At 48.2% G+C, this 26,615-nt stretch overlaps 1 non-coding gene and 3 pseudogenes across 1 annotated transcript; all 4 read left to right on the top strand.

Moving 5' to 3' along the window:
* Nucleotides 1-1,030: 1,030 nt before the first annotated feature.
* LOC146720498 (small subunit ribosomal RNA) lies at nt 1,031-1,759 on the top strand (annotated as a pseudogene; the record flags this gene model as incomplete).
* Nucleotides 1,760-2,572: 813 nt separating this feature from the next.
* LOC146720497 (5.8S ribosomal RNA) lies at nt 2,573-2,727 on the top strand. Its single transcript, XR_014926041.1, has one exon. It is a non-coding gene; the product is annotated as a 5.8S ribosomal RNA (ribosomal RNA).
* A 1,055-nt stretch (nt 2,728-3,782) lies between these two features.
* LOC146720496 (large subunit ribosomal RNA) lies at nt 3,783-6,114 on the top strand (annotated as a pseudogene).
* A 15,419-nt stretch (nt 6,115-21,533) lies between these two features.
* Nucleotides 21,534-22,842, top strand: LOC146720495 (large subunit ribosomal RNA; annotated as a pseudogene).
* The last annotated feature ends 3,773 nt before the right edge of the window (nt 22,843-26,615 follow it).

The following is a 26,615-nucleotide window of genomic DNA, read 5'->3' as shown; positions in this document are numbered from 1 at the left end:
CCAAATGCGAAGCACTTGTGGCACCTCAGCACACTGAAAAACTCTTTCACCCTAAAGGCCTTCCAATGCACAAACACTCGTCCGTCACTACAGAGCACATTTCTTATTGCACTCGTAACTTCTAATATCACATTTCCGCAGGTTGCATCTTTCTTCGCATTCCTACTCACAACACGCACACGTTCCATAAATACTCTCTCATCCACTTGCCCTTTCAAGCTCCTCTCATACATTTCTCTCATTAACACTTCACTCGCCATATCATTCGGCACATCGTACAAGATGATCTTTGGGCCTATCTTGCGAGGCAGCTCAACCTTTAGGCCAGCATTCTTAAAACTGACCACACTCTCTTATTCTTTTCAACTCACTCTCGCTCATCGTCTCAATCGCTACACCTCCATTCCTCACTTTCCTCACCGCTTTCACACGCACATTCAGTGACTTGCTCACATGCTTCATCATTCTCTCCTTTACTTCCTCACTTGTCACATTCGCACTTGCATCATCCGCTCTCACTATTACCGCATAACTCTTCTCTTTCGTTTTCACTCGTTTTCACATTCACTTCCTGTACCTTTTCAATCACGCTCTTTTCAACATTTTTCGCACTCACGCTCGCATAGCTCATTCCACTTCGCCGTAGGCTAATCCCGACTCGCTCGACGCATACACTCATCCAGTTTCCCCTGTATTCTCTCATTTTTGCACAACATTTTCATCATCTGTTCCTCATATTCTCCCACAATGTCCAGTATTTTCTCACTCGCACTCTTAGAAATTTTGTTCGTCTCCGTAAACAGGAATTTACGGAGTCTCGCACCAATTACTCTCATACACGCTATCTCACTCACTTCCGCAACGCTCTCATTCTCTCCCTCATTCATTAATCAAGAACGAAAGTTAGAGGTTCGAAGGCGATCAGATACCGCCCTAGTTCTAACCATAAACGATGCCAGCTAGCGATCCGCCGAAGTTCCTCCGATGACTCGGCGGGCAGCTTCCGGGAAACCAAAGCTTTTGGGTTCCGGGGGAAGTATGGTTGCAAAGCTGAAACTTAAAGGAATTGACGGAAGGGCACCACCAGGAGCGGAGCCTGCGGCTTAATTTGACTCAACACGGGAAACCTCACCAGGCCCAGACACCGGAAGGATTGACAGATTGATAGCTCTTTCTTGATTCGGTGGGTGGTGGTGCATGGCCGTTCTTAGTTGGTGGAGCGATTTGTCTGGTTAATTCCGATAACGAACGAGACTCTAGCCTGCTAAATAGGCGTACCTTATGGTATCGCGAAGGCCCCCGGCTTCGGCTGGCGGGTTTTTACTACCAACGTACAAACAAATCTTCTTAGAGGGACAGGCGGCTTCTAGCCGCACGAGATTGAGCAATAACAGGTCTGTGATGCCCTTAGATGTTCTGGGCCGCACGCGCGCTACACTGAAGGAATCAGCGTGTGTTCCCTGGCCGAAAGGCCCGGGTAACCCGCTGAACCTCCTTCGTGCTAGGGATTGGGGCTTGCAATTGTTCCCCATGAACGAGGAATTCCCAGTAAGCGCGAGTCATAAGCTCGCGTTGATTACGTCCCTGCCCTTTGTACACACCGCCCGTCGCTACTACCGATTGAATGCTTTAGTGAGGTCTTCGGACTGGTGCGCGGCAATGTCTCGGCATTGCCGATGTTGCCGGGAAGATGACCAAACTTGATCATTTAGAGGAAGTAAAAGTCGTAACAAGGTTTCCGTAGGTGAACCTGCGGAAGGATCATTAACGTTCCGGAGGTCCTGCTCTGCGTCGAGAGTCCTCTCTTTTGGGAGAGACGCGCGCTCGCAGCAGTCGGCGACTGAATGGACGCGCTGAAAAGGCGCTCTCAGAGAAAAAGAAAATAACGGATTTGACGGAATTTGTTGTTGTGTTTTGATATAACGACGGACGCCGTCGCGCCTCTCTGACCGAAAGTAGTCGGCAAGCAGAGCAGCGCGCCCGGCGGTGTTCGACGACGATTCGGAGCGAGACGCTTCGCGATCACGCTCGTGTGTGTGCCATTCTCCGGCCACACACACACACACAGAGCGTCGATTCGGCGTTGAGCGCGAACCGGTGGTAACCTATGCCCGCGCACGCGTGTGTGCAGCACCCACGACGTTCGTCGACGCGCGCCCTCCCCGTTGTCGCGGGGCAGCGGTCAGCGTGCCGAGAACACACGGTGTGCGACCGCGAGTGCCGAGCGAGAGGACCCCCATATATTATTATAATATATATATATAACACAGAGAAGGGATCGATGATATTTCGACCAATCTGTCAACTGTGTCGGTCCGACGGTTTCTTCAAAGAGCTTCCGCCCCGGCTCTCCCGTTGCGGGAGAGACGCTCCGAACGAGAAACACACAACTCTATCTTTGTGCCGTAGCCTTCCCTGGCGGGAGGCGGCGGTCCGCGCGCGTCCTCGGACGCGCGCGGACAGGCTGATCGAAGAGCCACCACGATTATTCTCTCTCTCTCGTCCGAGAGAAGAGACCACGATGGTTGAACGAGAAGCGCGTTTCTTCGCGAACGCAAAAATTTCGAACGATTACCCTGAACGGTGGATCACTTGGCTCGTGGGTCGATGAAGAACGCAGCTAATTGCGCGTCAACTTGTGAACTGCAGGACACATGAACATCGACATTTCGAACGCACATTGCGGTCCACGGATACAATTCCCGGACCACGCCTGGCTGAGGGTCGTTTTAGTACCCCTAAACTGCTTGCGTCCGAAAAGCGCGCACGGCCACGACGCGGGCGACCAGAGAATGGCGCGCGCGTCGCCTGTGCCCTGTGCAACGCTTACAATGGGCGTACGAGCAATCGTTGGACGTTCGCCCGAGGTGTCTGTGCCGCGCCGACCGGCCGCGGTGCAAATCCTGGCGTCGTCTGAAATGACACACCGAAATAATAATAATGAGGAGGAGAAGCGCACAAGCGTGTAAAACGTTGGCGAACGCGCGCCCAGAGAATGCTGCGCGAATTAAGAGGGGGAGCGTGTTTGTGTATCCAAGTCGTGTGTGTACGCGAGAGCCGAGGAGAAATGGGATGAGAGTAAGAGCGCGCGCGAAGGGAGCAACAAACGGCCAAAAAAAGGGTCAGGACGGTAAATGGCACCGCTTTCCCTAGAGCGGCGCGTGCGTCGTTGTCTCCCGAAAGTAGGTAGCGCTTGTCTCACCGTCTCTCCTCTCCGTACATCACACAGACTGACCGGACTGCTCTCGCACTCTGTGCCGCGTCTCTCGGTGCGATAGCGCTCGCGCGTCTTATGCCGAGGCGCCCTTGCCCGCACACATAACGGTATTACGGAGAAATATACGGCGCGTCGTCGTCCGGCGGAGAGAGCATTCGTAATCCTTTACCTCTTTACGGAGAAGGGTTTTGAATCGCGAGCCGACCGCGTGTCCGAGTCCACGAAATTTTCGTAAAGCGAAAAAAGGGGACCGGCGCGCCGCGTCGTGTACTCGTCGAATCGATTCCGCCCGAATTTCGTATATAAAAGAGAAGGGAGAGCCGAGAATCTCGAACCCCGCGATATATCGTCTCCATTACCACCAACGAGTGTGTGTGCGGTTAGCGCCCCGGCGATTTGCCTTCTCGCGTATTTCGTGTGCTGCCGCTGCTGCTCTCTCGTTCGACGCTCTCTCTCTCTCCCTCTTATAATATATATTATAGAGGAGAGACGACGATGAGCGACGCGGAGGAGGCAAACGGCTACGAAAACTCACTATGCGACGACCTCAGAGCAGGCGAGATTACCCGCTGAATTTAAGCATATTATTAAGCGGAGGAAAAGAAACTAACCAGGATTTCCTTAGTAGCGGCGAGCGAACAGGAAAGAGCCCAGCACCGAATCCCGCGGTTCCGCCGCAGGGAAATGTGGTGTTTGGGAGGATCCGCTTATCCCGAGGTGCCGCGTCGCGTCCAAGTCCATCTTGAATGGGGCCACTTACCCGTAGAGGGTGCCAGGCCCGTAGCGACCGGTGCGCGCCTCGGGAGGATCTCTCCTTAGAGTCGGGTTGCTTGAGAGTGCAGCTCTAAGTGGGTGGTAAACTCCATCTAAGGCTAAATACGACCACGAGACCGATAGCGAACAAGTACCGTGAGGGAAAGTTGAAAAGAACTTTGAAGAGAGAGTTCAAGAGTACGTGAAACCGTTCAGGGGTAAACCTAAGAAACCCAAAAGATCGAACGGGGAGATTCATCGTCAGCGGCGCTGGCTTCGCGTCGGTCGGCGATGTCCCGCGGAGTCCTTGCGGCTCGCGCGCGGGCACGCTACCGTGCGCCGATGTCCGGCGCTCGTCGTCGTGCACTTCTCCCCAAGTAGAACGTCGCGACCCGCTGGGTGTCGGTCTACGGCCCGGGTGCGGTGTCTGTCGCGTCGCCGGTAAAACGGCACGCGACAAACCCTCGGTCGCCCGGCCGGCTGCTCGGCGGTACGCGCAAGGTATCAGGCCGCACTATTCACGGTGCGTCGAGACCGTCGCAAGCGCGCGCCACGGTACTCGGAGGTTACGGACTTCGCGCCGTCCCCGGTCCTGGCCCGCTGTTGGTTACAGTACGGTACACCTTCGACAGGCCTGCGAACGTCTCCCGCGGTCTCGCGGGAGACCGATACCGGTCGGCGACGCTACTGCTTTGGGTACTCTTAGGACCCGTCTTGAAACACGGACCAAGGAGTCTAACATGTACGCGAGTCATTGGGACTTGTCGCGAGACCTAAAGGCGTAATGAAAGTGAAGGTCGGCCCTGGCCGTCGACCTAGGGAGGATGGGCCGCGTCGCGATGCGGCCTCGCACTCCCGGGGCGTCTCGTTCTCATCGCGAGAAGAGGCGCACCCAGAGCGTACACGTTGGGACCCAAAAGATGGTGAACTATGCCTGGTCAGGACGAAGTCAGGGGAAACCCTGATGGAGGTCCGTAGCGATTCTGACGTGCAAATCGATCGTCGGAACTGGGTATAGGGGCGAAAGACTAATCGAACCATCTAGTAGCTGGTTCCCTCCGAAGTTTCCCTCAGGATAGCTGGCACTCGGCCGTTCCGCACGGAACGCGCGCGAGTCTCATCTGGTAAAGCGAATGATTAGAGGCCTTGGGGCCGAAACGACCTCAACCTATTCTCAAACTTTAAATGGGTAAGATCTCTGGCGTTCTTGAATTATGAAGCCACGAGCATCGTCGGATCAGAGTGCCAAGTGGGCCATTTTTGGTAAGCAGAACTGGCGCTGTGGGATGAACCAAACGCAGAGTTAAGGCGCCCAACTCGACGCTCATGGGACACCATGAAAGGCGTTGGTTGCTTAAGACAGCAGGACGGTGGCCATGGAAGTTGGAATCCGCTAAGGAGTGTGTAACAACTCACCTGCCGAAGCAACTAGCCCTGAAAATGGATGGCGCTGAAGCGTCGAGCCTATACTCTGCCGTCAGCGGCAAGTGGGGCGGCAACCGGGAGCGGGCGTTAGTCTTCTCTCGCGTCGTCACGAAGCCCTGACGAGTAGGAGGGTCGCGACGGTGAGCGCAGAAGGGTCTGGGCGCGAGCCTGCCTGGAGCCGCCGTCGGTGCAGATCTTGGTGGTAGTAGCAAATACTCCAGCGAGGCCCTGGAGGACTGACGTGGAGAAGGGTTTCGTGTGAACAGCCGTTGCACACGAGTCAGTCGATCCTAAGCCCTAGGAGAAATCCTATGTCAATGACGGCGTACAATATACTCGAGTGTCGAGAAATAATAATAAATATTATACGAAAGACACACGCCCGTCGGGCGAAAGGGAATCCGGTTCCTATTCCGGAACCCGGCAGCGGAACCGCATACAATTCGGGCCCTCGTAAGAGTGTTCGTCGGGGTAACCCAAAATGACCTGGAGACGCCGTCGGGAGATCCGGGAAGAGTTTTCTTTTCTGTATAAGCGTTCGAGTTCCCTGGAAACCTCTAGCAGGGAGATAGGGTTTGGAACGCGAAGAGCACCGCAGTTGCGGCGGTGTCCGGATCTTTCCCTCGGACCTTGAAAATCCAGGAGAGGGCCACGTGGAGGTGTCGCGCCGGTTCGTACCCATATCCGCAGCAGGTCTCCAAGGTAAAGAGCCTCTAGTCGATAGAATAATGTAGGTAAGGGAAGTCGGCAAATTGGATCCGTAACTTCGGAATAAGGATTGGCTCTGAGGAGCGGGGCGTGTCGGGCTTGGTCGGGAAGCGGGTCTGGCTGACGTGCCGGGCCTGGGCGAGGTGAACGGTCGGCGTTCTCGCGCCGGTCCCGGGATCCGAGCTCGGTCCCGTGCCTTGGCCTCCCGCGGATCTTCCTTGCTGCGAGGCTTCCGTGGCGGCGCGAGCCGTCGTGGTCGTCCTCTTCGGCCGCCATTCAACGCTCAGCTCAGAACTGGCACGGACTAGGGGAATCCGACTGTCTAATTAAAACAAAGCATTGCGATGGCCCTCGCGGGTGTTGACGCAATGTCATTTCTGCCCAGTGCTCTGAATGTCAACGTGAAGAAATTCAAGCAAGCGCGGGTAAACGGCGGGAGTAACTATGACTCTCTTAACGTTCTCTGGGACGTTCTCACATACCCCGTCCACCGGCCGGAACCCCTTTTGGCGCCTGTCGAAGATGTCGAGGGCTGCCAATCTCTTTGCCAATATCTTGTGGAAGTGTCTTATTATAACGGATCCTATGCTGAGAGGTCGGTACTTCCGTCGGACCTGGCCGATCGGACATACCCCCCTTCTCAAGGAATACCGTTCTGGTTGTGGCGATTGATGAGGGGATCGTCTCTGCCAGGAGCAGCAGATTGAACAGAAGCGCACGAAGAATCGCAGGAACAGCGTTCCACATCCTCGGCGTAATCTGGTCCAATCCGGGCGCAGTGCCAGTCCTTACGGAAATCCTGTTCACCTCTGCAGGTGTTATAGGATCCCAGAGCAAGGTCTTATCCGCCACAGGAACTGGATCCGTGGCAGCGCCATCGCCGAGACCTTCGAGGTGAATCCCTCTCGGGCCCGACGTACGGTTCCGGCCAGCACTCGCAGCCTGTGCCGCTTCCCCAAACGACTCACGCAAGTCCGTCATGTCTCCATCCGCACCGCTGGAGGCCTCCATAATGGGGCGCCAGCAGTTAAGGAATTCGACAGCAGACGGCCTCTCGCGCACCGAGTCGCCCTCGAGGATACGCGACAAACAGGACTTCTTGTTCTTTCTGTAGAGGGATTGCACAATTGCATACTCCCTCTTTCTCTTCTGCTCCTTGCTCTCTCGTTTAACTGGAGGACAGTGCTTCTTTGCCGAAACGCGTTGCGGAGGGCGCACTTGTAGCGGCCGAGGGAAGATCATGCCCAGCCATCTCTCGATAGCCAAGACGTCGACCCTCCCCGCCGTCAGAGCATCTCTTGCCGTGCCAGCAAGAGTATCAGCCTCGTAGCTACGGAACGCCGCACTCTGCTCTACGAGTGATTGTATCTTGTCCCGCAGTTTCTGAGAACTTTGTTCAGGGGGAGGCTGATGTGCGCTTTGATCGTCAGTACTAGCCTCAATGGCCGCAGGAATGGTGTCGGCTCGTGTCATCACCGCACCATCCCTATCGCCCTCATCGATCACAATCGCGCGACGCGATTAGATCTCTTGGCAGAAGTCTCTAACCATCACTCGGTAAGGCTCCTGTCGCCGTTTACCCTTGATGGCTTCGAGACTCCTATTGGGGAACCTTGTCTCCAGATACTGGTTAATGAAAGGTTCCCCGGCTAAGGATGCCTTCAGCCTCAGCGCGTGCCATGAATATAGTTTTTTCCACTGACCATCTGGCCTTTACGCGGTCAACATTGATAGCACTGTTGGCTTGTAGTGGTTGTGCACGTACTTTGTGGACACCAAGACCACGCATGTTTTGGAATCTCGCCGAACAATGCTCACAGCTGACCATCTCCTCCTCTAGGCTGTCCACTTCAGCCTGGCTGGTCCTTATAGTGATTCGCGACGGACCAGCTGCGACCCCGTCAGGGTCCTCCGCACCTCTCGCGCGCTCACTCAAGCGAGCACTCGCACGCAGACCCCGGGCCATCCGAGAACCCGGGACATCAGAATCATTCTTAGCTTTATTCATAATTTACTGCGTGTAGGGGGGCAAACGGATTGACAACCGAGAGCCCCCCAAAAAACCCCGGTCTTTCTTGGCCCCACAACTCACCATGACCGTAGGCGCATGGGCCGAAGCCCTTAGGGGCGCACTTCGCTGTACACTCGCTTAGTCGACACCTACCGAAGTCTAAACTTCCAAAGTAGGCCGTTTCCGGGAGCACCACGAGGAGGTGGAGGTACAACTTGGACGTGAGAGGCTGAAGGTCCTTACTAGAGGACTTCGTTGGCGCATCACGAACCAACCACGACTCTCTCTAAGTACCATCGCGGCGTGTTGCTTTGAGGACCGAGAGAGTCATAGTTACTCCCGTCACAGTCCTTTCATCCGTGCTTTGGGACGCCCGGAGGCGCTGTCGTTCTCTGCATGTGGCGTGCGTCGATCTGTCGAAAGCTTTCGATACGGTTGCGCACGCTGCTATTCATACGACTCTCGATGAGCTGGGGCTCCCTCGGGAGTTTAGAGAGTACGTAAGGGCTGTCTATTCGAATGCGCTGACCGAGTTGCAGGGGGTCAGCGCTAAGGAAGTGTCGGCCATCAAGATCGGCCGTGGCGTGAGACAGGGTGATCCGTTGTCGCCCCTGCTGTTCAATCTGGTCGTAGAGAGAGCACTAGGAATTCTCTCGGAGAACGTTGGCTATCGGTTGGGTGGCCGGCTTATCAATGCACTGGGCTACGCAGACGACATTGTGCTCCTGGCCTCTACCAGAGATGGGCTGCAGGAGAACTTGACACAGCTTTATGACGCCTTTATGCGAAATGGGCTCGAGATCAACGCGAGAAAGACCGGAGTGCTGTCCATGGTGGCGTCCGGCAGAGACAAGAAGGTGAAGGTGGACACCACACCTTATTTCACCGTGGGGGGAGCGATGATACCGCAAAGATCCCTGGTCGATGTCTGGACGTATCTGGGCTGCGAGTACACAGGTGCTAGGGAACTCGCAAGCGATCCACCCTTAGCTCAGGCCATCGAGCAACTCACGAGGGCACCTCTTAAGCCGCAACAGCGGCTGAGGTTGTTGCGTGACTGTCTCCTTCCACGGTATTATCACCGATGGACAGTGGGTACGGTCTCGGCCAAAACCCTCAAGGGTAAGGATATCATCGTACGCACTGCGGTGCGACGATGGCTGCGTTTTCCCCATGATGTTCCTGCTGGATACCTGCATGCGCCGATACAGAGTGGCGGGCTTGGAATGCCTCTATTGAGAACTTTGATCCCAATTCTGAAGCATAACCGACTGCAGCGGTTGTGTCGGAGTACTCTGCCCGCAGCATGCGCGGCTGCCGAAACCACGTATGTGGCTAGGCAGCTTGTCTGGTGTGAAAACCAGATGCGAGTGCGGGGCCATAGAGTGACTACAACCGCTGAGCTCAGACAGCAGTGTGCGGCCTGGTTGCGCGAGTCGTGCGATGGGAGTGGACTCAGAGAGGTTGCGGCCTCCAACCTGAGCTCCTACTGGGTATCGGCTGGCGCCGATGCCATCCCAGGTGCCGACTACGTGCACTATCACCACATACGGGCTAACTGCATACCGTCTAGAGCGAGATGCTCCCGAGGTCGTGATGGGCGCGATAATCGCTGTCGTGCCGGTTGTCCCGAAACCGAGACGCCGGCTCACTGCGTGCAACGCTGCTTCAGAACGCACGGAGGGAGAATCCTGCGGCATGACGACCTATGCCGTCAAGTTGGTGGCTATTTACAGCAGAAGGGATGGCGCGTCGATGCGGAACAAGCGTATTCGACGTCTGCCGGCCGGAGGCGGCCCGACCTGACCATCGCTAAGGGTGGTGAGGCAGTGGTCGTAGACGCGCAAGTAGTGTCTAGCGAAACCGCGTTGGAGATGTCCCACGAGCGTAAGGTGGAGAAGTACCGATCATGTAATGATCTGGCAGCCGCTGTGGCGGAGCGCACAGGAGTACCTCGAAATAATGTTCGTTTTACCGCCATTACAATTTCGTGGCGAGGTGTCTTGAGCTCGCGAAGCGAGTCTGAGTTGCGAGAGCTGGGTTTAACGTCCGCCCAGCTCCGAACGTTGACGACTCGAGTTTTGTGGGGCTCATGGCTGAACTGGAAACGTTTTAACGCAATGACATCGCGTTATAACGAAGGAAGGCGGAACGTGGCCTCATCTGGTGGTGCATGATGGATGGCGCGTAGAGTTGGGGGCCTCCGCATTAATCGCGCGAGTTTGAATGATTGCGTGAATGGTCGAGGTGAAGTACAAGCTGCCTTTGGCTTGCTCCGACCTTCACGCTCTAGAGTGTTGACTACGAACACCAACAGTAAACAGCTCTGCAATATCGTTGTCGGTGGCGACTTGGCGACTGTGATTTTTTAGCAGTCGTCGCGCACCGTAGACGAAACATAGCCAAATGCCTCGTCATCTAATTAGTGACGTGCATGAATGGATTAACGAGATTCCCACTGTCCCTATCTACTTACTAGCACAGCATTGCCACGAGTCGGAGTCGCAAGACCAAATGGCTCATATGTGGCGCGCACACCTAGTGTGTAGTAGCGTGGCTCCCTCTTGCTTGTTTCGCACACAGAGCCAAGGCCGAGGCGTGAATGCCGAAGAGTCGAAGGAGAGTTTAAAACAAAAAGTAAAACTGCGAATGACTAGATTGACCAGCACAAACTCTGGACAAATAATCTAGGAAATGAAAACGCAAAATCGGTAAACAAACCGATAGCCCAAAAACTGGTGTCCTAAGACTTGGCCCCAGAGTGTTCGGCCCGGAGCTCGCCGCTTCCCCTTACAAACTCTGGGTGCCTCGAAAATACGGATTGTTCCCAGGCGCGCATGCCGGGTCTGTCGAATGTCGGGGCGAAGGTCGCAAGCGTGTCCTTAACGGGACGCCGCATACGTTTGTGGCTGGAAACCGGCTCGATGGATCGGACATGCAGTGGAACAATCTAAGAACACTCGGTGTTTCTCTCTGCGGCATGCGGCACGCGGGGAGGTTCGCCGGGAGTTGTCCAAAGGGGCAGTCACCCAGACTGAGGGCAAAATGGACCCGGTCCCACGGGCTATGGGCCCGGACCTTGAGGACGGAAGGAAGTCAGGCAGTACGCGTTGGAAGTCAGCAAAACATCCGGAAAAGCAGTACGTGGCGACTCGGCCCTTGGGGTGCGCTCCGGTGCAACTCACGGGGCTGGCCACGCGGTGGGTTTCAAAAAGGGCTAAAGGCAACACGCCTTAAGGACCCAGTTGAACCCAACGCAAGATTGAAAAGCAACACGCCGCGTGGCGATTCGGCCCCTGAGGTGCACTCCGGTGCAACTCACGAGGCTGGCCACGCGGTGGGTTCCAAAAAGGGCTAAAGGCAACACGCCTTAAGGACCCAGTTGAACCCAACGCAAGATTGAAAAGCAACACGCCGCGTGGCGACTTGGCCCCTGGGGTGCACTCCGGTGCAATTCACGGGGCTGGCCACGCGGTGGGTTTCAAAAAAGGCTAAAGGCAACACGCCTTAAGGACCCAGTTGAACCCAATGCAGGATTGCAAAGCGGCACGCCGCGTGGGGACTCGGCCCCCCCCTGGGGTGCGCTTCGGCGTCGCTGTCGGGGGCTGCCGCGATGCGTGTTGAGACTGACAGAAAACGTAAAATGCAAATGGGTGCGGCCCTGGGGACAACAAAGCAAGGGATTGAAAGGAATGGGCGGGACCTCCAGCCACATCATGGCCAGCGAGTGTCCACAAGCGTTAAAGGTCTCCCGAGTAGTGCCGGGAACCCCAAAAACTCTCCAAGATTCTAAAGCAACACGCCGCGGCGAATGAAGGGAGCTTATCATTATCATTTTCAGGACTTCCACCCTCAGGCTTACACACTGCATTGCTACGACAAGTCGGCGTCACTGACCAAATGGCTCACAAGTAGCACGCGCACATGGATGCGTTGGAGGAGCGCACTCGGTGTCGCTCGCACAGCGAAACTTTCTCCTCATCCGAGGACTGGAGTGCTGGGGGTGGTACGGGTGCGTTTCCCGTACCTATCTATTCCAATCCCTGTCCTACCTACACCAAGTTCCGCCTTCCCGGAGACCCATCACATGTCCGCTCGCCTTCCTCATGCTGCGGTTCGATGGCGGGGGAGCAGGGGTCTCTGTCTGCGCCTGATGGGCCCCGCGCCTCCCGGTTTCTGGCCCGGAGGCGCGGGGGCCAAAGGGCGGCTTCTTTTCTTTCAGGAACATCATCATCGGTATCCTCGTCGTCGCTCCGGTCGTTTCGTTTCGTTTTACTTTGTCTCGTTCGTTCGTCTGCCTCGGGTGGAATGCCGATGAATAGGTAGGCGTTTCCTAACAATGGCGCTCGTCTTAATGTTAAGGTGTTAGGTACCGTGCCGAGGGCATGAATGGCCGCGTGGACGGTAAGATCGCGGTCGCTAACGGTCCGCCCGGGATATCTGCCGCCCTCCCGGTGTATTTAGGCTTGGTGGCGTAGTGGTGGCTCTGCGTCGCTTGACCCTCCTTTCCACCGTACTCGTGGGAATATAAATGGAAATGATAAAACCTTTGGTTAGGAGAAGTGCCCGCCTGATAAAATGCTTCCTGCCGGGTAGGGCAGCAGCCCAGGAAGCACTTAGTGGTAGCGGCCTTCGTGCCGTCCGAGTTGTGCTAGCTAGATGCGACGCGACCGTGGGCGGGCCCACGCCGGCGTCCGATAGTCGGCTGGGACCGAGCGTCGAAGCAAGGAAAAATCGCGAAAACAGAATTAGGATTAGCACCGCGATTAGCTCCGCGAATAGCTCCGCGACTTGCGCCGCCGTAAACAACGATGAAATTAGCTCCGCGAACTCCCCAAAACCCCAACCCCACACCCATAATAAACCGGATCGAGCCGGGCCGCAACAAAGCGCGGCAAGCTCCCCTTTTACTCCTACTTCGTCTGAAAATTTCTCACTGGCGACCACGGGAGTGAGAGTCCTGCAGCTGAACATGAGACGTTCGGCAAAAGTCACGGGAGAGATGCGTCAGCTCGTCGTCGAAAAGCGGCTTGACGTCCTGTTATTGCAGGAGCCATGCGTCAGGAAGCGGGACTCGAGTCACACCTTAGTTGGGTTAGGATTAGGAATGAGAGTGGCCGCCGTGCGTTCACAGCGCCCGTGGGCAGCGGTGGCAGCCTGTAACTCTCAATTCCAGCTGTTGTTTATCTCGCAGCTTAGCACAGCTCATTGTGTCTGTGCAGAAGTGCAAGCACCTGGCTTCTCCTTCTATGTGGCTTCGTGCTACTTTCAGTACTGCGAAGAAATAGAGAAGCACCTCAGGCACCTCGAAATGGTGTTTCATTCGCTGAGGGGGAAGAGATTGATAGTTGCGATAGATGCCAATGCCCGATCGCCGCTGTGGGGTCCCCAGGAGGCGGACGAAAGAGGTGCGAAAGTCGAAGACCTCATCCGGGCATCTGGTATAGAGGTGGTCAACGATGCTGGCCAGAAACCCACCTTTTGGACGGCAAGAGGTTCATCATATATCGATGTGACCTTGGCGTCGCCCTCCATGACCCGGTTCATCAGGGAATGGAAGGTACGGGACAATTGAACAACCAGCGACCACAACTCCATCGACATCAGGCTCAGAGTGCCGAAGGGGCGGGACGCCGGGGGTGTCGCGAACATGAGGTTCGACACCCGTCGGGCCGACTGGGAACGGTTTTCCGGGACTCTCGCTGATCTTTCAGGGTCCATGCTGGAGGCGCTCGAGTTGAGGTCGGCGGAGGAAGTAGAGGAAATGGCCGAAAAGCTCGCAGTTGTTCTTAGCGAGGCATGCAAGGCCTCAATGCCAAGAAAAAGGCATTTTAGGAAGTCCAACCCGTGGTGGACTAGGGAGCTAACAATCTTCAAGAAAAGGCTATACAGGTTGAGACGTGGCCTGCAGAAGGAACATGGCCAGCCCTCATACGTGGAAAAACTGTCGGAGTACCGCTCTTCTTTGCGGCTGTATGGCAGAAATATAAAAAGGGCAAAGATCGATAGTTGGCGGGAATTCGTAACATCTCATGGAAATTTAGAATCTTGAGGCTTCGTTTATAAGCAACAAGCGGAGAAACTCCGAGTAGAAAGAGTGCTCAGCACACTCAGGCATGGCGAATCTTCAACCATGACTCTAGAGGAAACAGCCAACTGTCTTCTTAAAGTACACGTCCCCGATGACCGAGTTGCGAGCGATACACCGGAACAAAGCGTATTACGGGCTAACGCGTACACGCCACCTGAGACACCGGACGCCTCCCATTTCACGGTGGTAGAAACGATAAGAGTAGCGAAGACTCTCAAAAACAATAAAGCGCCGGGAACCGACCTCGTGGAAGTTAGCGTATTAAAAGCAGCGTTGAAAGTGATCCCCGGCCAGATCACTAAACTGTTTAACGGGTGCCTAAAGTGGGGCGTCTTTCCCTCCGCCTGGAAGATTGGCTCGTTGCGGGCCTTGCTGAAGGGAGAGGACAAGGACGAAAGGGAACCGAAATCCTATAGACCAATTTGTCTCCTCTCTGTGGTAGGTAAACTTTTCAAAAAATTAATTTAGGAGCGCCTAACGGGAACGTCGCTGGCGCCGGGTAGAATTTCGGATCGACAGTTCGGCTTCTCGCGGGAAAATCGACGGAGGACGCGATAGTCGAGTTGCGAAGATTGGTAAGGATCTCTGAGGGTAGATACGCCGTCGCGTTACTTTTCGACACATCGGGTGCGTTCGACAACGTCTGGTGGCTTTTGGTCTTAGACGCGCTAAAGTCCCGGGACTGCCCGCGAAACGTATTCGAAGTAATCCGAAGTTACTTCAACAATCGAATAGTAAAGCTCGCGATAGGTTCGGTAGAGGTCTCCAAGCGGGCGTCGAGGGGGTGCCCGCAGGGCTCCGTCCTCGGTCCGGCCTGCTGGAACCTAATGTTTGACGGTCTTCTGCGACGGCTGGAAGCAGAAAAAATAGAATTCGTGGCATACGCGGATGATCTCGCCGTCGTAATAAGCGGAAACTCGCGTAGAGAGATAGAGGTAGAAGGTCAACGCGCGGCGAACCTAATAACAAAATGGTGCGAGTTCGCGAAACTCCAGGTCTCGGAACGAAAAGACCGAAGCCATCGTCCTTAAAAACGAAGCGGTACAACGGAATCCAATCGGGAGCCGGGGAGGAGATCGACCGGATAGGAAGCGTAAACAAAATAGGAAAACCGCAGACTTCGTTAGTAGGCCACCAACCATTAGGATTAATAACGCGAGTATAAAGTTTAAAGGCGCGGTAAGATACCTGGGGGTCCACTTCGACGGTGGACTCGAGGTGCACACGCACTGCCGAAAGATAAGTAGCAGCGTCGAGCTACTATTCCGGAAATTCGGGCGTTTGGCGAGAGCGCAATGGGGATTGAGTCACGCGACGCTAAGAACAATTTATCAGGGAGTGATCGTACCGAAAATTACATACGCCGCGGCAGGTTGGTGGGACCTATGCACCAAGCAGGACATCCGAGTCCTTAGATCCGCCCAGAGGAAAGCCCTCATTTCTGTAGTAAAGGCATATAGAACCGCGTCCTTCGAGTCGTTGTGCGTCGTTGCCGGAGCGATGCCCGCGGAGATATTGATAGAGAAGTATGCGACGCGATATAGAGTCCGTAAGGGACAAGACGCGAAAATCGGAAACATAGAAATACCCGCGGGAACCGAGAAAAAAGTAGCGTTAGGGCAAATCCAGGACGAGGCGATAAACATGTGGCAGACAATGTGGAACTCGTCAAACAAGGGTCGTACCACGTTCGCCTTCTTCGACACAATATGGCTCAGAATGGCCATGAAATTATTCCAAACCGACCACTGGGTCACGCAGGTTCTCACCGGACACGGAAACTTCCGAGCACGTCTTACTAGTTTAGGGCTTGTGGACGGTGCCGCATGTGTCTACGATGGTCGAGAGGACACGATCCAGCACTTCCTGCTGGAGTGTACGGGCCTTGAAGCGCAAAGAGTCGCTTTGCGTGAGTTGGTTCCAATCGAGAAGTGGCGATGGCCGGAGGTGGCCCAGTTCCTCGTGTCAGATCCAGAGGTTTTCGCCGTCTTCGTCGATTACTGTCGAGAGACCCTTTGGCTGAAGGGATTCGAGAGCTGAATAATAAACGCGTCTTCAAGGAAGTACCTAACTGGAGCTTGTCGGGGGCTCTAGTAGTGGGAGGCAGCCTCGTAACCCTCTCGAGACAACTGCTCTCTCCGGGCGGTTCCTCACGTAACCGATAAGTCAGCTCGAAATTAGGCAGGTCCCTCCTCTAAAATAAAGTCATCCTCCCCTCCCTTCCAAAGACTTCCACCCAACAGGGTTAGAGCGTGTGTCCAGGTCGGGACACAAATGGACAGGCCTCCCCGTGGTCCCCGTGGGCGCGGCGGGCGAGATGCGGGACCGTACCAGCCTAACACGCATACCGTGTCCAACGGCGTAAGTGCGGTCCCTAGGAGGTAAATTGGTTGGAGGAGCAGGAGGGCTCGCTCGTCGCGGCTAAACTGTCCATCCTGCGTACGCCCGCAGGCGCTGCTGGATTTTTCTATTGCCGTTCTCGGGGCGGTTTCGTGGGACGGTGGGTAGCAGTTGTGGCGTATGCCCGTAGGGGCGAGGTAGCCGGAGTCTGTTGCTTTCGTGGCAACAGCTCTCACAATAACTGTCCCTATCTACTCCCCCCCGTGGATCACCACCTTGCCGTGGTGGGGGGGCCCACCCATCCTACACCACGGATGGGTGCTAAGAGTGATCCGTACCTAGGTTTTCATGGGTACACGTCCCAATCCAAGGTGGGAGGCATCGTGTCGATGGATGCATGGCTGTGGGGACTTTAAATAGCACAGTCCTGAACGATCCCTACGGGGTACCGGCCGACCCTCCGTAGTATTTAGGCTTGCTGTAGTATAGGAGGCTCTGCTACAGTTGACATCATTTCCTACCGCACTCGTGGGATGACTATGGAAAATGAACACTTAAAAACAAAACATTTTGACGTAGAGACGGAGGAGATTGAAGCGACCTTTAGGACGATACGTTCGGGCTCAACGACTTCCATGCCGGAAGATGTTAGCAATATTAGACAAATACAAAAGAAAAGAAAGAAATCAAATGAAGAATACGAAAACGAACAAAGTAACTTAGATAAAATTATCAGAACCAGGACGATATTAGAAGAATTTCTATTTAATGAGACAAACAAAATAAGTAAAACCGCGATAAAATTTATATTAGCTAAATGGGCCGTACTAGAAAATAAGCTTAATGAAGAAATTATTGAAAAAGAAAAATGGAAGTCAATATTTCAAGGTAGCAGAATAAAAAGTACTTACGCTGAGGTAACCTCGACGAAAAGCTCCGGAAGGCAATATGATGTTGAACCTAAAACAGAGAGAATAAACAGTAACAAAAGACATGAAGCTATAATAATTAAACCTGAAAAAGAAACTAACGACGATAGAACAAATGAAGATATTAGGACACAAGTAATAGATGAATTAAAAGGGATGGGATCAAAAACAAATTGAAAGTTAAAGGAATCAGAAACATCAAGAATAAGGCAGTAGTAGTTGAAGTAAATAGCAAACAAGACATAGATTTAATTAAAAAAGTTAATTTTAAAAAAAAGGGATTGAAAATTGAAGAACCGAGAAAAACCTCCCCATCTATCATAATATACGATGTGGAGAAAGAATACAAGCTTGAAGACTTAAAGGAAGATTTAATTGAGAAAAACTTCGATACAATACAAACAAATGAGACAGAAGAACTAAAAGAAAAGTTATTATGAAACACAGTTTTAAGACACATAATAATAATAATGTAAACTGGATAGTACAAGTACCAGGTAGATTCTTAGGAAGATTGGTTGAAAAGGGAAGAATATTTATGCAATGGAGAACTTATAGAATTAAAGAATACATAAATATCACAAGATGTTTAAATGCCTAGATATGGGCATATAGCAAAATTTTGCAAGGTCACAGATGAAATCTGTGGGAATTGTGATTGTGGTGAAAAAGGACACGTTAAAAAAGACTGTCAGAAAGAGACGCAATGTATAAATTGTGTACGCAGTAAAAGGAAAGAGGTCAAGCATAGCGTAAAACACAAAGAATGCCCTGAAATATAAAAAGTATTTAGAATTATACTATAATAAAATTGAATGGAACTAAGAATTGCACAAATAACGCACAAAGAGCAATGGCTGCTGCTGCCAATTTAGAACTCCTAATTGAAGAACTCCACATAGATATTTTGTGTATTCAAGAACCTTATACATACAAGGGCATGGTTCGCGGATACTCTGCAGGGTATCTATCTAAAATACAACCTGGAGTAGATAACCCCTGGGTTGCTGCCATAATTGCAAATGAAAAAATAGAGGCTTTTCATTTAACACACTTTGACACTCCTCATATAATGTGCTTCCAAGTTATGACTGAGATGGAGGACTTCTTCATTATAAATACTTATTGCCAATTCTCACTAAATATAGAGCCAATACTACTAATTGAGATGGAAAATATAATCAATAAATTAAATTCAAAAAAGATAATCATAACTAGGATGCCAATGCAAAATCAGATCTATGGTTTTTCTGAAGAAGTGGATGACCGAGGAAGAATCATGGAAGAATTATAATTGCAAATAGATTATACGTAATAAACGAAAGCCAGTGATACACCAACTTTTGAATGGTCAAACATCGACCCGAACCTTAGTCAGGGAGAACACACTGGTATATGCGAGGAGATGGAATGTTTCATTCAAAAAGCACATTACTAGTGACATAATTTAGTATCTCTTAGACTTAAAATAACGAAAAAAACAAAACGGAAAATTTATAAAATACAAAAACTAACACAAGAAGAAAGCCAATTTTGGAAACATTTAAGGAGCTCCTAATAAATCAATTATCCAAATATGAATGGCGTTGAATAAATTACCAAATAGATGAGCCAGTAGAAATGGCCTTGGTCAAAACATATTTACTATACTAGACCAAATATGCAAGAAATCTATTACCGTCTATAAGGAAAAAATCTAATATAAAAAGCAGTTCCTTGGTGAATGACAATATAGCCAAAAATGCGAAAGAAATGAATAAGGAAAGAAAAGATACAACAAACTAAGAAAACTAAAACTTTGGTGGACCTACTGAAGATGACAAAAAAAAAGAGCGGTACAAAAGAATTAGGAACAAATACGTGCAGAAATTAGAAAAGCTAAAATTGAACATTGGCAAAAATTTGTGACCACTGAATCAACTAGAGATCCATGGAGTATTCCTTATAAAATGTACGAGATAAAATCAAAAGAGATGAGGTAATAACCAATTAAGACTAGGATGAGGACAATACCATACCTGAAAGAACGATAAATTGCTATCCTAACTAAATGCGCCCAAAAGAACACAAGAAAATTGAAAAACGAACAAGCATCGACAAAGTTTACGAGGACATAAAACGATAAAAAACCGGTAACAATGGGAAATGAAATGACATTTCAAGAAATAAATAACGCGATTAAAATAGGCTCAAAAATAATTAAAGCACCGGAGTAGACAACCTTACAACGGAAATAATAATCAAAACAAGTATGGAAGGAAAAGCCTGAAAAATTTACACAACTCATCAAATAATTGCTTTTTAAGAGGAATATTTCCGATTGCAGGAAAATAGCCTAATGTTAACGTAATACCAAAAGTAATAAAAATAAGTACATTAACTATTACAGACCGATCTCAGTAATACGACAATGAGCAAGGTATACGAGGAGAATAATTGTGGAGCGAATGGAAGACAAGCTAAAATTATTAGAACTTGAAAGCCCAAACCAATATGGTTGTTAGACCAAGGAAAATCAACGGAATACGCATAAGTAACCTAATAAGAAGCTGTAAAAATACAGACAAAAAATATGTGGTTTGCAATCTTATAGACACCAAGGTGACTTTTGACAATCTATGGTGGCCTCTATCATAAAGAGACTGCTTAAGGAAATTGCAGCACAAAGCTATAAAATATAAATAGTATTTAAGTCATACTTTTAGACATCGAAAAGTTATATTAATACCAAAATATGAAAAATTTATGGCAAAAACCAAAACGGAAAGCGGATGCCAACAGGGATCCATTATAGCGACCAAATGCCTGGAAATTGGGTGCATGGATCTGCTACTAAACAATTATAGCAAATGCTTCCTGCTTAACGGCTGAAGCGGTGGCATATGCCGATGATTGTCGGCACTATTAATAAGAAAGAGTCTAGAGCCGAGTATCGAAAAACCAGCTAACCAAGTTATCAAATACCATATAGAGTGGTGAATACGCAAAGATACAGCTGGCAACGAAAAGACTGTTCGCGCTAATGTAAGGAACATTAGATAAGGCAAAAGACAAGAACACCATTATAAAAGTTCACAACGTTAAAATTAAATTTCGAAGTGAAACTAAATAACCTTGGGGGTTATATTGGATGAAAAATTGCAGTTTTATAAATCATGCAAAATATATTAGGGGTAAAAGTATAATTAATAATGGCATCAAAAGAATTGCGAAAGAAGAATGGGGAAAAAACAACAACGGAAGCAAAATAGTGTACAAAATGGAGCTATGCCGCTTGCAAGCTACGAGCCTTGGATGGTTTGACCAAAGTGGATAACGTTTCTGGTTCAAAAGAATCTAATGGTGCCACAGCGACCTTTAGTAAAATGATTAGAAAGGCAACGAGACTAACATCAACAAGTGAATGCAAACCATTTGCAGGTATCAAACCACTGATTTATAAATAATAGAACAAGAATCAAAAGTAAAGTTAGAAAATCATAAAGCGTAACATGGGGGAGAAAATACTCGTACAACCACAAGACCATGCAAATGAATTAGAGAAATTCAGCAAAAAATGAACACGAAGTAGAAGTAGGAGACAGAGTATGCAGGAAAGATGAGGCGCAAAGATGACTAAAGGAGACAAACATATGATTATATCTCTTGATTGTAGGCATGTGCCACAAACAACAGATGGTTTAGACAAACCGGGAATGTGTTATATTTTAACTGGATATGGACCATAAAAATACATTATCTAAAAGAGGTTTAGAAAAAAATGATAAAGCCCTTTTTTGCTGCAAACCAATGAAGGTGTGAAACAGTGTAAAACACATGATTAAGAGGTAAAGAGTACCAATACTTTCGATATCAAGAAATTGATCAAAGACCAAGCAATAAACCAAGAAATAATTAAAAACACAAAAAAAATTTGATAAATTTAACCAAATACGCAAAGAATATTCCACCTTAAGGAAAAATAAAGTAAATAGATAGTAGGACGAGTCCGCCTCCTCGTTGCTAGGGACGGGCAACGTCAGATGCATATCTGATGGCAAAGAGACTTCAATAATAAATAATAGAATAAATAAATAAAAGAGAAAAAGAAAGAGGGGGAAATGACCAAAGATCTCGAACCACCTTAAACGATGAATAAAGAATGAAAAAAAAAAATGTCCCTATATACTGTCTAGCGAAACCACTGCCAAGGGAAGAACGGGCTTGGAAAAATTAGCGGGGAGGAAAGAAGGGGAAAGAGACTTATGTTGAGCTGACTTAGTCTGGCACTGTAAGGTGGAGACATGAGAGGTTGTGCATAAGGGGGATGGCAACATACGCCGGTGAAATACACTACTTATAATCGTTTCCTTACTTACTCGGTTAGCGGGCGCGTGCCCAGAGGGCTTCGAGCCAGGCGGTTCACGGATTGTTTGTGTTCTAGAGCCAAGCGCTGTAAGAGTGGTGGAGGGACTCCGGCACGATCGCCGTGACATCCCGCGTGATCCGATTCGAGGGACACTGCCAGGCGGGAGTTTGACTGGGGCGTCGTACATCTGTCAAAGAATAACGCAGGTGTCCCTAAGGCCAGTCAGCGCGGACAGAAACCTCGCGTAGAGCAAAAAGGGCAAAAGCTGGCTTGATCTCGATGTTCAGTACGCATAGAGACTGCGAACGAAAGCACGGCCTATCGATCCTTTTGGCTTGAAGAGTGTTTCAGCAAGAGGTGTCAGAAAAAGTTACCACAGGGATTAACTGGCTTGTGGCGGCCAAGCGTTCATAGCGACGTCGCTTTTGATCCTTCGATGTCGGATCTTCATATCATTGCGAAGCAGAATTCGCCAAGCGTCGGATTGTTCACCCTCCAACAGGGAACGGGAGATGGTTTAGACCGTCGTGAGACAGGTTAGTTTTACCCTACTGATGACTAGTCATTGCGATAGTAATCCTGCTCAGTACGAGAGGAACCGCAGGTTCGGACATTTGGTTCACGCACTCGGTTGAGCGGCCGGTGGTGCGACAAGCTACCATCCGTGGGATAATGCCTGAACGCCTCTAAGGCCGTTATCCTCTCTAGTAGAAGGTGGCAATGATATCTCTAGGAGTCTCGTGAGTCGAAAGGCTTCAAAACAATGTGACACTATTAGGCGGCCGGTCCTCGGGCCGGTCGTCGCAGAGCCCGTGTTTGCTGTACGGCGCCATCGCCCGTCGTCGGGATCTCACGCTACGACGGCACGGCGTCTAACGGCGATCATGGGTTTTCGCAGTTCGATGTCACAGACTCGGAATCGTCTGTAAACGACTTAGGTACCTGGGGGGGTGTTGTACTCGGTAGAGCAGTTTACCACGCTGCGATTCTGTTGAGACTCAGCCCTCGGCTTGGGGATTCGTCTTGTCGGTTAGACGAGGACCCCCACACCTTCGACGGCGAAAAGCAACACGCCGCGAACGAACTTGGATGAATTTCTCGCTCGCCGGCGAAAGCAAACGCCGCGAAACGGACTTGGAAAAATTTCTCGCTCGCCGGCGAAAGCAGCACGCCGCGAACAAATTTGGATGAATTCTCGCTCGCCGGCGAAAGCAACACCGCCGCGAGCGAACTTGGAAGGAAATTTGTCGCTCGCCCGGCGAAAGCAACACGCCGCGAGCGAACTTGGAAAAAGCGGCGTCGTGCGGCCGGTGGTGTCGCCGCACAACGAAAGCAAACACCAGAGATCGGACTTGGGTTACGGGCGGCGCGTGCCGCCGGAGGTGTAGCCAGCCAACGAAGGCCAACACGCACGATCGGACTTGGGTTAGAGCGGCGCCGCCGTGCCGCCGGAAGGTGTCGCCCGCCAACGAAAAAACACGCCACGATCGTACTTGGGTTACGGGCGGCGCGTGCCGCCGGAGGTGTCGCCCGCTAATCAAGGCAACACGCCGCTATCGGGCCTGGAAAAATTTCTCGCTCGCCGGGTGAGAGAAACGCGCCGCGAGCGAACTTGCGCCTGTTCCCGAGTTCTCGCTTGTACCGCTAACGAGCGAGCTAAATGAGATTAATTAATATGGGACGCATCGGAAAGTTTATTCGTGCAAACACTCCGGTTTCGCTTATCGGCACTCCTGCCTGCATTCGTCCACGTATCGGTCGTAGAATCTCGAAAATTGTGCATCCGAAGAGAGTGGTAGCCGGGAAAATTAGCAGATATCGTAATAATCGTGTCGCGCGGTCGTGCGGAGCGTCGAAAAGTACGAAACCTTGTCCGAAACGTATTTCCTATCGTAGCATTATCTCCTCGTAGCGGCGCTACTCGCCGTCAAGTGCCCCGGATGGGTACCGCCGGCGGGCGACGGACTTGGTGAAATCATTCGCGTCAGCTCCGGAGGTGTCGCCCGTCCCGGAGGTGCCGTCCGTCCCCAAGTTGACGCCGGCCGTTATGTGGTGCCGCACGTTATAATACGCCCCCCGTAACCGAGCCGTCTTCGGTTGCACGCGCGCGCCGTGATGGAGCATTTGGGCGAGTGTCCCGACCAGTAAAATCGAGGTCCACCGCAGCTTGCGTTGTTGCGACTCATAATAATTCGAAAATATAGGTATCAGCAAGTTGGGTTTGAGAGACCGTTCGAGTTAGTAATGGACAGCGCCTCATGTCGAGCGAAGCCGCGAATGTACGTTAACTTTCGTCGAAACGTTTTTTACGTAGCTCTCCCTCGTTGCGGGCCGTAAATGTCGTTTAAAATCGGTATAAAAAATTTAAAAGGTTTTAATTTTCGGAAAATAAAGTTTCCATGAAAAAAATTGTAATTTACATACTACGTAATAAATTTTTACAAGCTTTTTTGAGCGACTTTAAAAAAATAAAAAAAATTAATGCATCTTGTTTTTTGCTTTTTTATAGTAAAAATTTTTAAATTTTGTAATGTGACATTTTTTCTCGATATTCATTTTTGCGTAGATCAAATAATAAAAAATTAATTTACTTGTACAATACCCCAAAAAACAGGAGAGTTATCGAAAGTTCATTTTTTAAAAAAGTTTTTTAAGAAAAAAAAAAAGGGAAATCATAAAAATTTTATATTTAAAAAGAAAATTCCAATAAAAAAAAAAATATATTTGTTCATTGTAAAGTGTAATAAAAATTTTTAATCCTATATAAATTCTTGTCAATTTTAAAGTTATTAATATTTATATTTTTTTTAAAATTTGAGAAAAGTATTTCTCAAGAAATAAAAAGTAAATTTTTTCAAAAAATAAATAAATTTTTTTTTTATATAAAAAAACTATATTTTTAAAAAAAAGTGGGCATCGGAACAATAAGATGTCAGAAGGTTTTCACTTTTTATTCTTAAAATATATATGTTTGTAGATTTTTTAATTAATTTTAATTTTATCGTTTTCATCACAAATCATCACATCATCATTGAAATTTTATTTTCAAAATTTTTCATTTGTATTATAATCACCAACACATTTTCAGCGCTGTAGAATAAAAGTATGTTTTTTTTAAAAATAGAACGTTTTTTCCCTAATCGCATAAAAAAAAAAAGATCTAAAATAGATTGAAAAAGAGGGGAAAAAATATATTATTTTGTTTTTTTAAAAATAAAATTAAAAATATTTTTAAAATATATTTTACTACAATTTTTATTTTCTAAAAATATACACCATTTTGTTTTTTTAAACTTTTTCGTGTAAAAATTTTTTTTTTTTAAAAAATTTTAAACATCCCTTCTATGGATCGTAACCGAAATAAAAACCCCCAACCTAAATTTTTTCTTTCTTTTATTTTTAGTATAAAATTTGAATTGAATTTTGATAAATATAATTTAATATTAAAATAAATTTTAATATTCTGATATAATGCAAAATGTATTATGCGATAATTTTTTATGTCCCAAAATCTTTATCGAATGACGTTGGACTTTAAAAAAGAATTCACTGTCCGTTCGCAAAATTAAGCAACAAAATGTAGCTTAAACTAAAATTTTAAAAAATAAAAAAATTTTTATGAAAATTGCAAGTCAATGAAAAATGTTATAGAAAATTTTATTAATATCAATTTTTTTTATATTTTTTTTGTTATTGCAATTTAAATTTTTAATGTTAATACATTGTTTTTAAACCCCTTACGCAAATATTACAGACATGATTTAATCAAGAAGTTTTACAGTACATACAATGACCCAGAAAAAAATATCCATGTTAAAGTTTTCCCCAAAGTATTTTATCATTGATGGATTTCTAGTAACCCGTAAATTTTTAACCAATTCAAAAAAAAAGTGAAAAAAGATCCCCTTTTCCCAAAGTCATTGTTACTGAATACTTCTTTTTTTCGCGTGATATAAAGCTAATTCTAGGTGTGTGCCGCAACAAATCAAAATTGTCATAATTTAAAATTAAACGCAAAAATGTCTTTAAAAATTTGGGTTTTAAGTATTTTAAATTTAAAAACAAAATTTTTTTTTTAATTTAAATTAAATTTTTTAAATTAAAAATTTTTAAATTTAAAAAATAAATTATAAGTATACTTTGGGGAAAAACATTGCAATTAAATATATCCCATGTATTTCTACTTTTATTGGTTCTTCGTACTTGCGGAAACATAAAATTTTTTTTTTCTCTTCTATACACATTGCGTATCTTTAAATAGATCTCGAAGGCTCGTTGATTTGATGAAATCTGGTCTTTAAAAACCCGAATTTTTAAGAAAATTAAAGATAAAGGATTCGTTACTTACTTTTTTTACTAACATTGTAAACCCAATTTATATATGTCAGGTTGTTTCCGATACATAAAAATATAATGTCGGGTTTCTTATTGCTTACCGAAGGGGATGCTTTTTTGAGAAAAAGAAATCGACTTTATTATTTTTTTATACGTGAACACTTTTTAATGGGTATATAGAAAAATATAATTTAATAATAAGAAAAAAAAATAAGTAAAATTAAAAAACTTTGTATAAATTTTATAAAATTTTTTTTGTTTTTTTAAAAAAAATTTTTTTTCTAAAAATAAATAATCAATAAAAATTTATATAAATATAAAAGTTATTTAATAAATTTTTAGTAAATATAATAAGTCATGTAATAAATTTTATATATGACTTATTATATTCAGAGATTAAATTTATTATATGCACTTATATTTATTAAAAATTATTATATGACTTATGAATATTATAT

The sequence above is a fragment of the Nylanderia fulva genome, unplaced genomic scaffold (assembly GCF_048542155.1).
Source record: "Nylanderia fulva isolate GAGA-0341 unplaced genomic scaffold, ASM4854215v1 Scaffold682, whole genome shotgun sequence".
NCBI classification, from domain to species: Eukaryota; Metazoa; Arthropoda; class Insecta; order Hymenoptera; family Formicidae; genus Nylanderia; species Nylanderia fulva.
The sequence above is the reverse complement of the archived record's forward strand: the minus strand, read 5'-3'. Positions and strand labels throughout refer to the sequence as shown.